At 42.9% G+C, this 13,895-nt stretch overlaps 1 long non-coding RNA gene across 1 annotated transcript; it reads left to right on the top strand.

Annotated features, from left to right (window-relative positions):
• Positions 1-946: 946 nt before the first annotated feature.
• Positions 947-12,474, top strand: LOC131423354 (uncharacterized). Its single transcript, XR_009224791.1, has 3 exons — positions 947-4,980; positions 5,712-5,786; positions 9,322-12,474. It is a non-coding gene; the product is annotated as an uncharacterized LOC131423354 (long non-coding RNA).
• The last annotated feature ends 1,421 nt before the right edge of the window (positions 12,475-13,895 follow it).

The raw sequence follows: 13,895 nt of genomic DNA, 5'->3' as shown, positions 1-13,895 counted from the left end.
ATGATTATTAATAATTACAGTTACTGTGCACTGAGGATGTCATGCCAGGGTCTAGGAGAAGACAAATAGATAGAGACAGACACAGGGACTGTCTGTCACCAGCAGCCCATTGTCAGGGAGAAGAACCATCCCCTGGCCAAGGTGGGGTGGGGATGGGGGGGCTCATAAATCCCAGAGGTGAAGGAGAATATAGTTTCTCAGAAGTGGCCACTAGGTGGCGATGCGACACCACATCACCTCTGGTACCTGGCTGTGAGATGGTGAGCATCTTGGTGGATTCTAAAAGGCTGGTTGGGTGGGTGGGGACCTCTTGGTGGGTGACCAAGGGAGCCAAGATGGGGGCCCATGCACCAAGCCTTGTAGCTGTGCCTGAGGACTTTTCAGTGTATGCCTGTGAGGTGTCCCATCAAGAGGACCCTCACTAAGTGAGGTTGCATTGTTTTCCTCTTCAACATCTGAAAACCACTCTATTTTAATTTAGTACCACAAGGCATTATTAAGTCTCAACTCTCACCAACACCTCCTCTGTCTTTACACCTTCTATTTTAGGCTAGCTTGGGGTGGAGGGGAGACACAAAGGCCTTAAGTCCCAGTTCTCACATTTCTAAAGGATATGCTTAGGCATTTAATGTTGCATTCAAATGAAGCTGCACATAGGACTATTCTAATTCTCCCCATGGTAAAAAGTTTGTTCATTCTTTGAAAAATCTTTAAATTATACCACTATTTTTGTGCTGCCTCTTACCAGTCTTCATTTTTTTTTATTATATCAGTATCTTTGTAAATTGGAAATATCCAGGACTTCTCTCTCAAGTTTCTAAAAAAATAAAAAGGAAAAAACACTACCTGGTACTGGTTAACTGAAAGGTTTGCAGTCTCACCGAAGCAATAATTAGCCAAACTGTCTTCATGCGATGGCTTTGGTACTTGTTAATATCCACTTTTGGAACTGTTTCCTCTTAGGTTGATGGATATCTCCCTGTTCCTCATATCTCAGATATCAGCTCCTCTGCAAAGCAAGACCTTGTTGTTGCTCCAAAACACCTAGATCTGTTCCATTGCAGTGCTTAATATACGATGCTGTCATTTCTGTTTCCTTCTCAGCATACTCGGGAAGACCAAGCGTTCTTACGATGGTACATATAGAACTTCAGATTATCCATCATGCCCTTAAAATTGTGTACTATTTATCTACTGCCATAATGTATTGGATAACAACAACCACAAAACCTCAGTAGCCCTTCATTATGAGGGAATATTATTTATGGGTCTGGAGTCAGCTGGGGCTTAGCCAGGGGTTCTGCTAAACTTGAATGGGAGTGGTTACCTCTCTTGGGTTGGCTGGCTGATGGCTGATGTAGAGTAGTCTATGCTGAAACAACTAAGCTTTGTTCCTCGTGGTTCTCATCTTCCTTCTGAGAGAGAGGACTAAGTTGGTCTTCCTCATGGTGGTGGAAGAAGTGCAAATTCTCGAGCCCCAACATGCAAGTCCATCTCACAAGGTTCTGCTTGAGCCATTCTTATTATTATCCTATTGACCAAAGCAAGTTGCACAGATGAGTTCAAAGTCAGGTGGTGGGGCAGGTCACCCCACTCACAGGGGGAAGTTCTGGCCAAAGTCCAGATACCAAAAAAAAAAAACAAAAAACTAGAGGGCCATTGTTTGCCTTGTATTTTGTACTAAAATACTGTGCATTTTCTGAAAAGATGATCTAAAGTTTTTGTCAGTTTCTCACTGGGGAAATTTTTGTGCCATATCCACAAAAGTTTGAGAACTTTCAATATAGACTTATCCTTGAGTCCAGGGACTCTATCTCTAGTTGTGCATCTTCACAAACTAGAAAACAGTTCTTTGAACATAGCAGATGCTTGATAAATGTGTATGAATGAATGAATGAATGAATGCCTTCTGCATGCAGGCCCTGTAATAGACTCAGAGGATGGATATAATTCAGCCAAATGAGGCCTTTACTCTCAAGGAATTTTTACTGTAGGAGCTTTCTGAGAGTTGATGCTCAGGGGTTGGAGACAGGAAGAAACTGGACATCCTGCCATCTCAGGCAGAATAAAGTTTGCATCATTAAAAAATCTGAAAGGTGAAAGTCAAGAAAGGACAAGCTTTAGAGGAGACACAATAAAAATCTCAACTTCAGTGATTGCCAGCGTGGGTTATCCTGTAGAGACCAGACGCTGCACAAACAAACAGATAGTCTGGCTTAAAAAAAATGCAAGTGGAGACCCCGTAGTTATTGGTGTCACAAAGTGAATAATGAATTTTCTTAGCAGCTAGTTTCAGAATCCGTCTCTGAAAAGGAAATTACCTCTGTCCAGGAAAATATCTTGATAAGATGTTCAGGGCAGAAGGTGAGACCCTGAAGGCATGGGTGTCCAAGGAGGTGAGCTGTTTTCTCCTCACAAGGAAGGAACGAGAGAAAGGAGTCAGAAGAGGTTGGAAGGAAGGAGGACATGAGACCTGGGGTGTTAACCCACCTGAGATCCATATTGGAGAAAGAAAGCAAGACACTCCTATGAGAAAACCAGTCAGAAACCTCCCAACCTTGGAAGAAGCTAATAGGTGATTTTCAGTGGATGGCTGGGAGGCATTCTGTGGGACCCTGCCTTGTGACCCCAGAGTTTACCAAGGAGTAGATGCAGCTGCATTCTGCTTTATCACTTGTTTTTTAAATGCCTTTATGAAAAATGAGAGAAACACCGAGCTACTCACGAAGATCAATGTGGTCTAAACAGATGCAGCAGATTTAGTAGCAAGAGGCTGAGGGCAAAGATTTCCAGGCTGAAGCACCCCAGATTTCAGGAAACCAATGAAGGCTTTGAATGCTCAGGGTTGTGGAACTTGGGGACATCAGGGGGTCCCACCTGATACCTGCTTGGTGACATTCTCGACTTGGGGAGCTGTTTGGCTGGTTTCTTACATTCTGTCTGTCTCTGTTTTCTTACCTTTAAGCCAAGGATAACAGCAGGATTGCCTTCATGGGATCCTTGGGAGAGTATCCTATGAATTAATCAAGCACAAAACATGGCACCTCGCGTTTTTACTCATGATGGTCAGTTCTCCTCATTTTAGTTGTCATTGTGATTGTTTGTGTTACCATGCATAGCTAACATCTGGGGAGCATTGACCAAGTAGATCTTAGATCTCCCTCTGAGCTGCCCCATGACCTTGAGAAAAGTCACTTTGCCCTTCAAGGCCATAGGCTTTCCCTCCCTCTACGAATGGAAGGAAATTTGGCAAAGCTTTCTCCAACGGTTGCTTTGTAGATGACACAGCGGCCCCACAGTTCTTGGCTCCGTATGTAGCCTGGCTTGACGTTGGAGGAAGCCACTCTGGGTTGCAGGCCACAGTCCACTCAGAAATCCATTTTCTTCACTCAGCATAACACTGAGGTGAGATTGACTTGGTGTGTTTGTTTACACCCCTTGGGAAGTTATCTCCCTTTTCACTTAATTATCTGATACTCAGACATTGCTGTGCAAAATTCACCTCAAATACATTCTGTAAAGTCATCTAGACTCGCTCATTTGGTGCTTTGATTAAAATGTGCAATCTTCCCCAGGCTTCAGCACCTCGTTAAATAATTGCACCTCCAGTGAGAAAGTAAACAGCACATGCTGGGGCACAGAGCACATGATAAATGTGGTGTACTTCCAGCAGGTATTTTACTCCAGCCTCCAGGGAAACGTGCAACCTCTCGGTTAAGCGCTGAACGGCCACTGGCTTTAGGCTGCTTCCTTTTGACAATCTTGTTCAGGAGGAGGGTGACCCAGAAACAGAGCAGAATCCCCTGTCCACCCTTGCATGGCTTCATTTCTGCTTAACTTGGTCTGAGTCCTGGGGAAACACAGGCCAAGGGTTGGTTGCTCACCAAGAACTTGGCCCATCCCCTAACAGTATCAAAAAAGGAAGTCCGTCGGTTAATTGCTTTCCACTCAATGTGGAAAGGCGGGGGCTAGCCACAGTGCACACTTCTTAAATAATGGGGGCAGTGCTGTTGAGAGGTTGGCAACTTTTATTCAAGTCCCACTTTTCTCACTGGTAAGTAACGTTGACCTTGAACTTTTCACTTTATCTTTTTTGACCTCTATTTGTTCCCCAGGTTCTTCTATAAAACGAATAAGTTTGACATTGCAGGCAGCCCTGGATTAAGTGTACCCGTGCCATTTGCTTGCATGTGACTTTGAGTAGGTAACTTAACCTCTCAGAGACTAGGGGTTTTCTCATCTGGGAAAATGGCTAAGAGCTGATAGGAAAATTAAATCACTGAGATAATACATCTGATACATCAGACACAGCACTGAGCATAGAGATGGAAATTATTGGGCAAATAATGTGGTGGTCTGGAATGAGCAAGGGTTGGTCAGCTTTGGGTGTGAATCTTGCTTCTACCAATTTTTAGCTGCGACCTTAGGTAAGTTACTTGTCTTTTGTGAGTGCTAATTTGTAAAGAGAGATAATACATTCCTGTTTTAGGAGATGTGAAGAGGCAGGATTAAATGAGAGGATCTAACAGGCATACCAACCTCTCTAGCAGAGAAAGAGCCCCCTGAACACTTATTCATCAAGGCAGGGATAATGATTTATGGCATAATGAGCTACTTTTTAAAATGAGTCCATAATGGGAAACTCAAAGTAAAACACATGGTTCAAGAAAAGCCTGCATGATGCTGGTTGGCAAGGGTGTTTGTGGAAATTTCTTTTTCCTAGTATTCACTCACTCCAAGGTCTTAGAACAGGGAATTTGATCATCAGGCTGAAATAGATCCTTCCTGAGTTTTTCTTCTGGTTCCATAGGGCATGGAAAGGAATCCAGGGAACCAGCTGATCTTCTGACGTATTCCTGGTTGGCCATCGATCCATTCCACCATCCATCCTTGCATCTCTCCATCCATCTTGTCATCCATCTTCCATCCAACAAGATGAAACTCCATGTGTTGGGTCTCATAAAGTGTGTCCTATATAAGGTGCCATTTATGAGATATTTTAGTGAGGTAGTAGGTGACATAGGATGGAAGGACTGGGTAAAACAGAAGAAGGGAGACAAGAAAATGGAGATCATTCCACTTTTGAGATAATTCTACTTTTGCAAGGATTAAAGCAGAGAAATGGAGTGGGGCTGGGGTTGAAATAGACTGGGACTCTGTATTTGACGGGAAAGGTGGATAAGAGAGGGAAACTTTGATGATGCAGGAATGGGAGAGACTGATTGGTCAATGACCTTGGTATTGAAAAAATGAATGTGAACCCAGAGTTCAAGAAGATGACCGGCTGAAGAGAGGAGACTTTCAGTTCATCTGTGGATTGGGTGAGAAGGAAGAGCATAGGGAACACATGCTCTGAGGTTGGTAGATGGGTTGGTGAGACACTGTGGAATTTTCTTCTGGGGGTTTCTATTTTCTTAGCTGAGAGCAAAGAGAGGGAAAGACAAGAAGTTATACAATGATAATTTAGTCCTTTGATTGGACCCCCCTGCCCTTTTGAATTAGACCATAAAATTGGAAGAATGCAGGATTTGGAAAATGTAATAGAATTGGCAGATAGTATCTGGGCCCACTTGTGGTAGGTCATAATGCATTTGAAGAAAAGCCAGTGAATATTCTTGTGTGTTTTCTTTTTTCTCCTACCAAATTCAGTTGTTTGGATGAACATTTGGAATGGCGAGATTTAATAAGGGTTTTTCTTTTTCCCCCTCCAGATGAATCTTGGGAAGAGACGAGGAAAGGAATTGGAGTATATGATGGGGAGTGGTGATGATAATCCACACCTGAAGGTAAACACAAAAGAAAAAGAACGAGGCTAGGCAGAGTTGAGGGTCTGATAAAAGGTGGTGCAATCATGGAATTAGCTTATGGAGGTGTCAATGGTTTTTAGAATTGGAAAACTGAAGATGAGGTCGTTTGAAAATAGAACGCTTAGAATTGAGATAATGGAGGGGGTGTAATTACTTGCATAAAAAGGTCTAGGATATGGCTTTGGGGTAGAGTGGCTGAGTTAGGGTAGAGGAAGAAACATCACGGAAGAGAAGAGATCATGGAATTGAGATGCTGGGCTTAGCAGGGATTTCTCTAGGAAAGCAGAAGTACTGTGAGTTGTAACGGAGGCAGTAACTGGAGAGGGTGGCAATGATTCATTCAGGTGCTAGAATTCTGTAGTGATGAGGGGATAATCTTGGAGGGGGCTCTGTGGATGACTATAACAAGAGAGATGGTAGGTTGTTGGGTCAGGCAGCATGATGGTGGAAGCCCAAAGTGTTGGGAGCCAGTGGTGAGAAAGACTCAGAATGGGCAAGCAGGAGCCATCCCTCATCTGAAGGGCGGTGAATGAGGGGTATGGGAATGAAGAGAAGAGCTACCTCTTGAAACGATGGTAGGGGAAGCTATGTCTTTAGGGGAGTTTGGGGATTTTCTTAGGGACTGGTCCTAGGAACACATGGACCCCTCTAAGACTTCCTCCCTGTTGCTGTGATGTTTCTACTTCTTCAAGTGGTCTCCTCAGTCACCATGGATTCTTCTGCACCACAATCTATCACAGTGGCTACACACATGGGATTTGGAGTCCAACCTGGATTCAAGTCCTGTGTTCCTGATCCACTACTTTTTAACTCTGTAACTTTGGGCTCATTAATCAACTTTTCTATATTTCATTTTCTTTAATCAGAAAAATGGGAAGGTAAGGGCCAGGGGGTACCTCAGTAGTAGAGTGTGCCCAAGGTCCTGGGTTTAATCCTTAGCACCCAAAGAAAATAAGGAAATGATATGGTAATGTGCTCAATTAAGCAATTTTTAATGAAGATTAAGGAAATTCATACAGGTGTTGTGGTGTTTGGAACAGGCCTAGCATATTAGTGGGCTTAGAAGTATTTGCTATTTATTTTATGTTATATTTTGCTATTATTTTTAAATTAAGATTTTGTTCTCAATGGGCTTCTTACTGTGTTAGGACAGAAAGGGAAAGGAAATATTTCATAATGCAATTGAAGATACGGGAGTCTTATAGGTAGTGGACCACAAATTATAGAGGACTCAATGGGGGTACTTGGGGAGTTGCGAGTAGGGAATGTTCAGAGGTGTAAGGCATGAGAAGCAGGTAATGAAGGAGTTTAGGGATTCCTGCTGCCAGAAAGACAATTCTGGGTGAAGGGTGATCTTCCCAGGACAATGTAGATCTCAGGGGCTGCCTCTTCCTTTCTGTTGAAGGACATAATTCGTGTGGTTCACTGGTATACCTCCAACTTGACACAGGAACGTCCCTACTGTATTCTCACCAAATAACCAAAAGATGACTTGGGAGATGAGTTTTTCTGTTGACCTGGCCTCTTCTAACACCACACTCCTTTTGGAAATGTAGTTAATCTCTTGGTCAGATTCCCTCTGAATTGTATCAAGCATCTAGGTGTACCTCTGTACCTGCGATTGTAAATAGTTGTGTTTGCAGCTCACCTTACCCATAGCTGAGATAAAAGGTGTTATAACATGTTCTCAAAAGCTGTGTTTGCTTGAGTCTGAGAAGATGCTCTGTCTACAGCAACTACCAAAAATGTTAAAATTGAGACCATACAGACTTAGGAGTCTTGTTGTTTTCTTACAGGGAGGATAGTTCTTTACTTCTTTGGCTGGATGTTCAAGACTTCAACAGTTGTGGGGTCCCTGTGGCTGCCCGTCATTGCCTGCTCAGGGCTCTTGGCTCTTAGGTCATGGACTAATGGGCTATACTGTTCAGCTGCCTGATGATCTCACTGAAGACCTGGGTCCTAAAATCTGTTGCAGACAGTGATATGACAATCAGACTGGATAGAAAATTACCCACAGGTATAGGCTGTTTAACTCACACAGTTTTTTCCAAATTGGGAAATTTAATGCAAATTCCCAGTTTTAGTTGATTTTTTTTTAACACAGAAGATTCAGCCACATAGACTCTGAGATGTTGCATGGCTGCCATTGACTAGAATTCAATAATGGCACCAGTTCTAAACAGGGTGCATGCTCTGAGACACTACAGACATTGAGTCCACTCATTGGGACCCTATCTTTTATGATGGATCTGCTACTTATGGGCATTGAAATTTGTAAGTTGACCCATCTAATTGAGATAGAGGAAGATTTGAGGGTGTGTGCAGAATATAATGTGAACAATTAATCACTACATGGCATATTGATATGCAGGTCACTGAATAGCACCCAAGCTCTTTCTGGTTATTTGTGAGAGTAAACAACTTACATAATCTCTGGGAGGGGAAAAAAAAGGAAGGACCTAACTGATACATTCTGCTCTTCTTGGAAATTTTAAACTTAAATCGGAAGCATGGAAAACAATTGCTTAAATCCTTATCTTCTGCTTGAGAATACCATGATTATCAAAGTAGAAAATGCCTGATTCTTTCCCAGGAGAGTGGAGAATTTTACAGTTCCCTTTCTTTTTTTTTTCTTTTGTTCTGTAGCAACACCAATTATCACCTGATGGACTCTGTGTGTGTGTGTGTGTGTGTGTGTGTGTGTGTGTGTGTGAGAGAGAGAGAGAGAGAGAGAGAGAGAGAGAGATATCACCCAGAGCTTTTGGAAACAGGTAGTGAAATATTACATTATTTTTGCCATAGCAATTGTAAAAAACTGAACAGTTACATGACAGAAGATATTTTTTCTCGAGAACAACTCAGCTTCTGACTAGCTGTGACCACCAACGAGTTATTTAACCTCTCTGAGCCTTGGTGTTCACCTCTATAAATCTGAGGAGTAATGTTTTATCTCTCAAATTTTTTTTTTTGTTCTGAAGATTCAATCAGATCCTTATGTGGAAATGCCTGGCACAAACCCTCCCTTTGAGAAGGTACCCAGTGAATCTTTCTATTCAGGGAATTCTCAAGATAAGAACCCCTGAACACCCAGGGAATTCTCAGAGGTGGTCCACACAGTCAATCTCCAGAGCCCAGACTCTGATAATAGTCTTGAGCATGGGGAACTGAGGTTCTGCCCTCTGGAATTGGTACCACCAGACCCTCAAGAGAGAGTGGTCTGCTCATTTGTTGATTTGAGAGCTCGAGGGGATTTCTCTCTCTCTCTCTCTCTCCAAGTGTCAGGCTATAACATTGCCGCTCAAAGCAGTAATTTCCCCTGGGGAACAAGGGAAGAAAAATTCTTTGGCTACAATTCTCTGACTGATGTCTATTTGCTTGGGGACACTTCCCTTAGGGAGGTGAGTTGAACAGCACTGATTTTTCTAAAATAGTCCACATCAAAGTTTCTCCTTCCCCATGAGTCATTAAACCTATTGAGGTGACAGGCATTTATGGAGCACCTTCTGCTTACTAGGCACTGCAGTAGGCTCTGGGGTTACAACAATGGTCAAGACGATGTGCCTGTGGTCTTCATGTAGCTGCTGGTCCAGGGGAGGAGATGTGGAAGTAATCAGACAATTGAACACAGTGTGGTAAGTGCTGCTAAAACCAGTGAGGACTTCAGATGCCATGGGAGTTCATGGAAAGGGCAATGAAACTATCTGGGGGAAATTGGGGACTCTTTTCTGGAAGAGTGCTATGGTCTGTAGGTTTGTGCTCTCCTCCAATCCATATGTTGAAGTCTTAATCCTCAATGCCTTAAGAGGTGGGGCCTTTAGAAGAGGATTAGGTTGTAAGGGTGGAGTCCTCATGAACAGGATCAGTGCCCTTACGAAAGAGACCATGTAGTAGGAGTAAAGGTGACCCTTATCCCTACTATGTGAGGACAGAAACAGATGGCATGTCCATGAGCCAGAAAAGGGGCTCTTGCAGACATTGAATCCATGGATGCCTTGACATCAGATTTCTGTCTCCAAAACTTTGAGAAATAAGTGTCCATTGTTCATAAGCTACCCAGTGTCTGCCATTTTGGTAAAACAGCCCAAACTGAATAAGACAAGATGGTTAAGTTCCCATTGAAAGATTAAAAGAAGAGTAGCAAGGTTGACAAGGATGGGGACAGGCAGGATTACCTTCCATAATTTGGCCAGAGGTAATAATCTGTGAAAGACCGGGTGCATAGCTCTGTGGTCCAGTGCTTGTCTAGCATGCAGGAGGCCCTGGGTTGGAGCCCCAGCACGAAATCAAAACCAAAACAGGCAAACAGACAAAAACCAAAAAAAAACAAAAAAAAACCCCCAAACCAAAAATCTTGTGCAAAGGCTCAGGGCAAGAGAACAGGGCATGCATGGTGAGAGGCTTGCCAAAGCTCATCAGGACTTGAGTGCTGTTAAGAAGGAAATCTCTAGGGGCTGGTCACTCATATCAAGGAATCTGGATTTCATCCATGAATTGTCCCAGACACCCCAACATTTTGAGGTCTAGTCTATGTCTCCAAGACAACCTCTTCCATCTCGAAGCTGTTCATTCATCCTCCCTTTTGAAATGTGTTGTGGTAATCATACTTGATGCCTGTTGATATGGAAAGAAGATGTCCTAGCTGGGCACACATTATTGGGGCAGTGCCTCTTGCATCTCTGTTCCAGAGTCAAAATGATGTCTCTCAAGTTTCAATTCGGAAAAAATACTGCTCATATTTATATGAGCAGTATGACATAATTCTGCTGCTTCTGCAGCTACCACAGACCCCCAAACTTTCAGGAATTTAAAATACGGCAAGTTTTGCCCAATTCGCAGACCTCAGACTCAAGTTTGCAAAATAAAGGACAATTCTATAATATTTCCACCATAGAATTTGGTTTCTCTCTTCAGCACGATGCCACTGAACAGATAGTAGCATTTCAGGGCAAATACAACCAAGTCAGTGTCTCCCTTTTCTTTTTATTTTATGATTGCCCCCAATTTCCAGGCGACTTGGGCACTGACAAGCCATCGGGAGTGGCAGCTGGTTCTTGGCCATCATGTCCTCTCTTCTGTATCTACCACTGGGGGCCTTACTGCCATTGGTTCCATCGGTCACTGCCCATTCTTCCTGCTCTCCTTGGGGATGTCTAAGGCTTCATCTTTTTCCTAGTGGTTGTGATAAAAGTTACTCTGAACCTCCACGAGGTGACCAGGGTATATCAAGCCTCATCGGTCCTGAAGATTAAATGGGAAACATTTGGCTCCTTACCTTGCCCGTAGGGAATGAGAGGCCAGGCCCTTTTATCTGGACCCTTGAAGCCAATTTCTCTATTTTTGTGGCTCCAGATGGGGTGGAGGTGGAGAACTCCAAGACCTTGTTCACTTTCCTAAACCCTGCTCAGCTGGCAAGCTCTGGTTCCTTCTACTTTTGGATTTATGCTCTCTTATCCCTCTGGGCCCAAACCTCAGGGTATCAGAACACAGAGGACCCTCTCAGGACTGCTCATAGTTTCCCCTTTCATCTCCCGTTTTAGGGATTTTAATCTAATATGAGTAGTAGTGAAAACTGGCTCCAACAGATCATGGAATTCTTTTTGCCCACTTTTTTGAAATAAACTCTACTTGGGGTCTCTCTGGGTTCTACTTTGGAACTATAGTCTCCCAAAATTTTGCCTCTGTTATGGGCTCCAATGTTGATTTTGAAACCGGAAAGCTGAGCATGGATTTCTCTCTCTTTTACATATGTCACAACCTTCCCCAAGGAGCATTGGAATAGAATGACCTCACCATTGATCCATGGGAAGGAGGAGTAAAGGAATAATTGGGAAAAACTCTCCTGGTTTAGCTCTGTGATCGAGTATACCTTCACAAGAGAGTTTACCCATTGTGGATCATAAAACAGGAAGCACTGACAAATCTTAGAGTGGGCTGTAGCTTGGAGAGGACAAATTGAGTGTTGTCTGTGTCTAAAATACTAGGTAAAAAGAACCATTTACTTTCTTCCCTACTCAAAAGGCATATCAGTGACAAAATACAAGTGACAGAAATGTTCCCTTGAAAAAATATATACCCTCCATCATCTCGCTCTCTGTCTTCGTCTCTCCATCTTTAGTTCAAGTCTAATTAAGCCTGTGTGCCTAGGAGAATGCGATCACTCTTGCTTACTATCCCCTCCTAGTACAAAAGGATGGAGATGTCAGTTCTGTCCAGAAAACTCACTACAAACAGACCAAAGCTTACCAGCAGCTTCCTGATGGCTCTCTCATCAGCCTGCTGTTTGGAACTGGGAAGTTCTGAACTCTAGACCAAAAGACGATCTCAGTGCTCAGACCCTGAAAATCGCAAAGAAATGACTTACTCTTTGTTATAGGGAGCCGCTTCAGAAAACACTCTAAGTCCAAATTCAAATCAAAGAGAGTTTTATTTATTTTATGGCCAAGGACGGTCACCCATCCATAGAGGCTGAAGCTCTTGAGAACAGCAACTTCCTGGTCTGTGTCTTGGAATTTAAGGACAAAAACCACAGATCAGGGACTTTCCTTAGCACATGCAAGCAAGCCAATCACAGAAGCTAAGACAGCAATTAGCACAGCAACTTAAGACAATCGCATCTTGGGTTTGAGCAGGTGTTAGACAACCATATCCTGAGTTTGAGTAGGTGGTTGGTGGGGGCGAGAATCTACTTCAAACTCTTGGGTCACCAAGACCACCATATCATGAATTGAGTACATTTTGTGGGGTACAAAGTACAGAAAGCAATATATTATAAGAAAACAGCTTTCATTTCAGTTTCTCAGAGACAGTTATTATAACAGTTGTTTTTTTTTAATAGAAGGTAGCAAAATACAGTCTTAGGCCTGTTTATGACAGTTCTTGCTTTATAATTGTCTTATCTCACTTATCAAAATCTTATATATATATATATATATATATATATATATATATATATATATTTTAACTAATCTATAACCTATAACTTACACTCTTATTGATTATATTTAGCAATTCACATCACAACAATCTTGATGGGGGGAAACTTCGAAATATCTGGGACTTTAGACCATGCCAGATAATTTATGCTAATAATGTGATTTATGGTGAATGCCATAAATCAGTGTTGGGGACCCCGACACATCTGCTTTTGTTTTCCTGGGATCCTTGAGGACGCTGGATCAGCTTGACTTCTGGAGGGACTGGAGGCTGAGGATATAAGGTCTGTCACGTGGGAGCTCTCTGCAGACATGACTCAGCTCTAGTAGTGCTGTGGTTTAGATATGAGGTGTCCCTCGAAAGTTCATGTGTGAGACAATGAAAGAGTGGTCAGAGGTGAAACGATTAGGTTATGAGATGCCACCTCTTGCCTAGTTTCAGAGTCTCCACGGCCGTTAAACATTTCTTTTCCAGTTGACTCCCGGCTGGTTCTTCTTCATGTGATCCCTTCAAGGAAGTCAAATTTCCTTTGTGCGGAGGTCCCCTGCCTACTGGCCCTATAGCCTAATTCAGCATCTTTGTTGAGGAACCATCCCCTTGACCAGCAAGATTGCTCGGATTTCCTTGGTTTCAGTGACTCAATTTTCATTCACTTTACTGGTCCACTTCTTCTGCCGCCTCTTCTACCTTAGTCATCATTTGGGATAAGTCAACCTACAAAACCATATACTTAGAAATGTGGCTCTGCAACCCTGTGCAACTAGACATTCCTGGATCTTCATGGAGTCAGAGACGTCCATCATCATTTCACTTCTCCAAACCATACTTACTCCTCTGTAAAGTGAGGGAGGATTACATGAGATCAGACCCAGAAGAGTTTTGGCGTAATGCTTGGTACCCACACATCAAAGCACAGTAAGACCTTGATGGTGGACTGTGGTGGTTAACTTTATGTGTCAACTTGACAGGACCAGGGATGCCCAAAATATCAATTTAAACATGATTTCTGGGTGTGTCTGTGAGGATGTTTCTGCAAAAGATTGACATTTGAATTGAACTGAGTTAAGCAAATTGCCCTTTGCAATGTGATTAGGCAGCATCCAACCTGGGGTGGGCCCAAGAGGAACAGAAAGTAGGAGGTTGAATTCTCTGGCT

Source organism: Marmota monax, unplaced genomic scaffold (genome assembly GCF_021218885.2).
Source record: "Marmota monax isolate L192 unplaced genomic scaffold, Marmota_monax_Labrador192_F-V1.1 WCK01_AAM20220418_F8-fsc01277, whole genome shotgun sequence".
Classification (NCBI taxonomy): domain Eukaryota; kingdom Metazoa; phylum Chordata; class Mammalia; order Rodentia; family Sciuridae; genus Marmota; species Marmota monax.
Note: the sequence above shows the minus strand (reverse complement) of the source record. Positions and strands in the feature narration are given on the sequence as shown.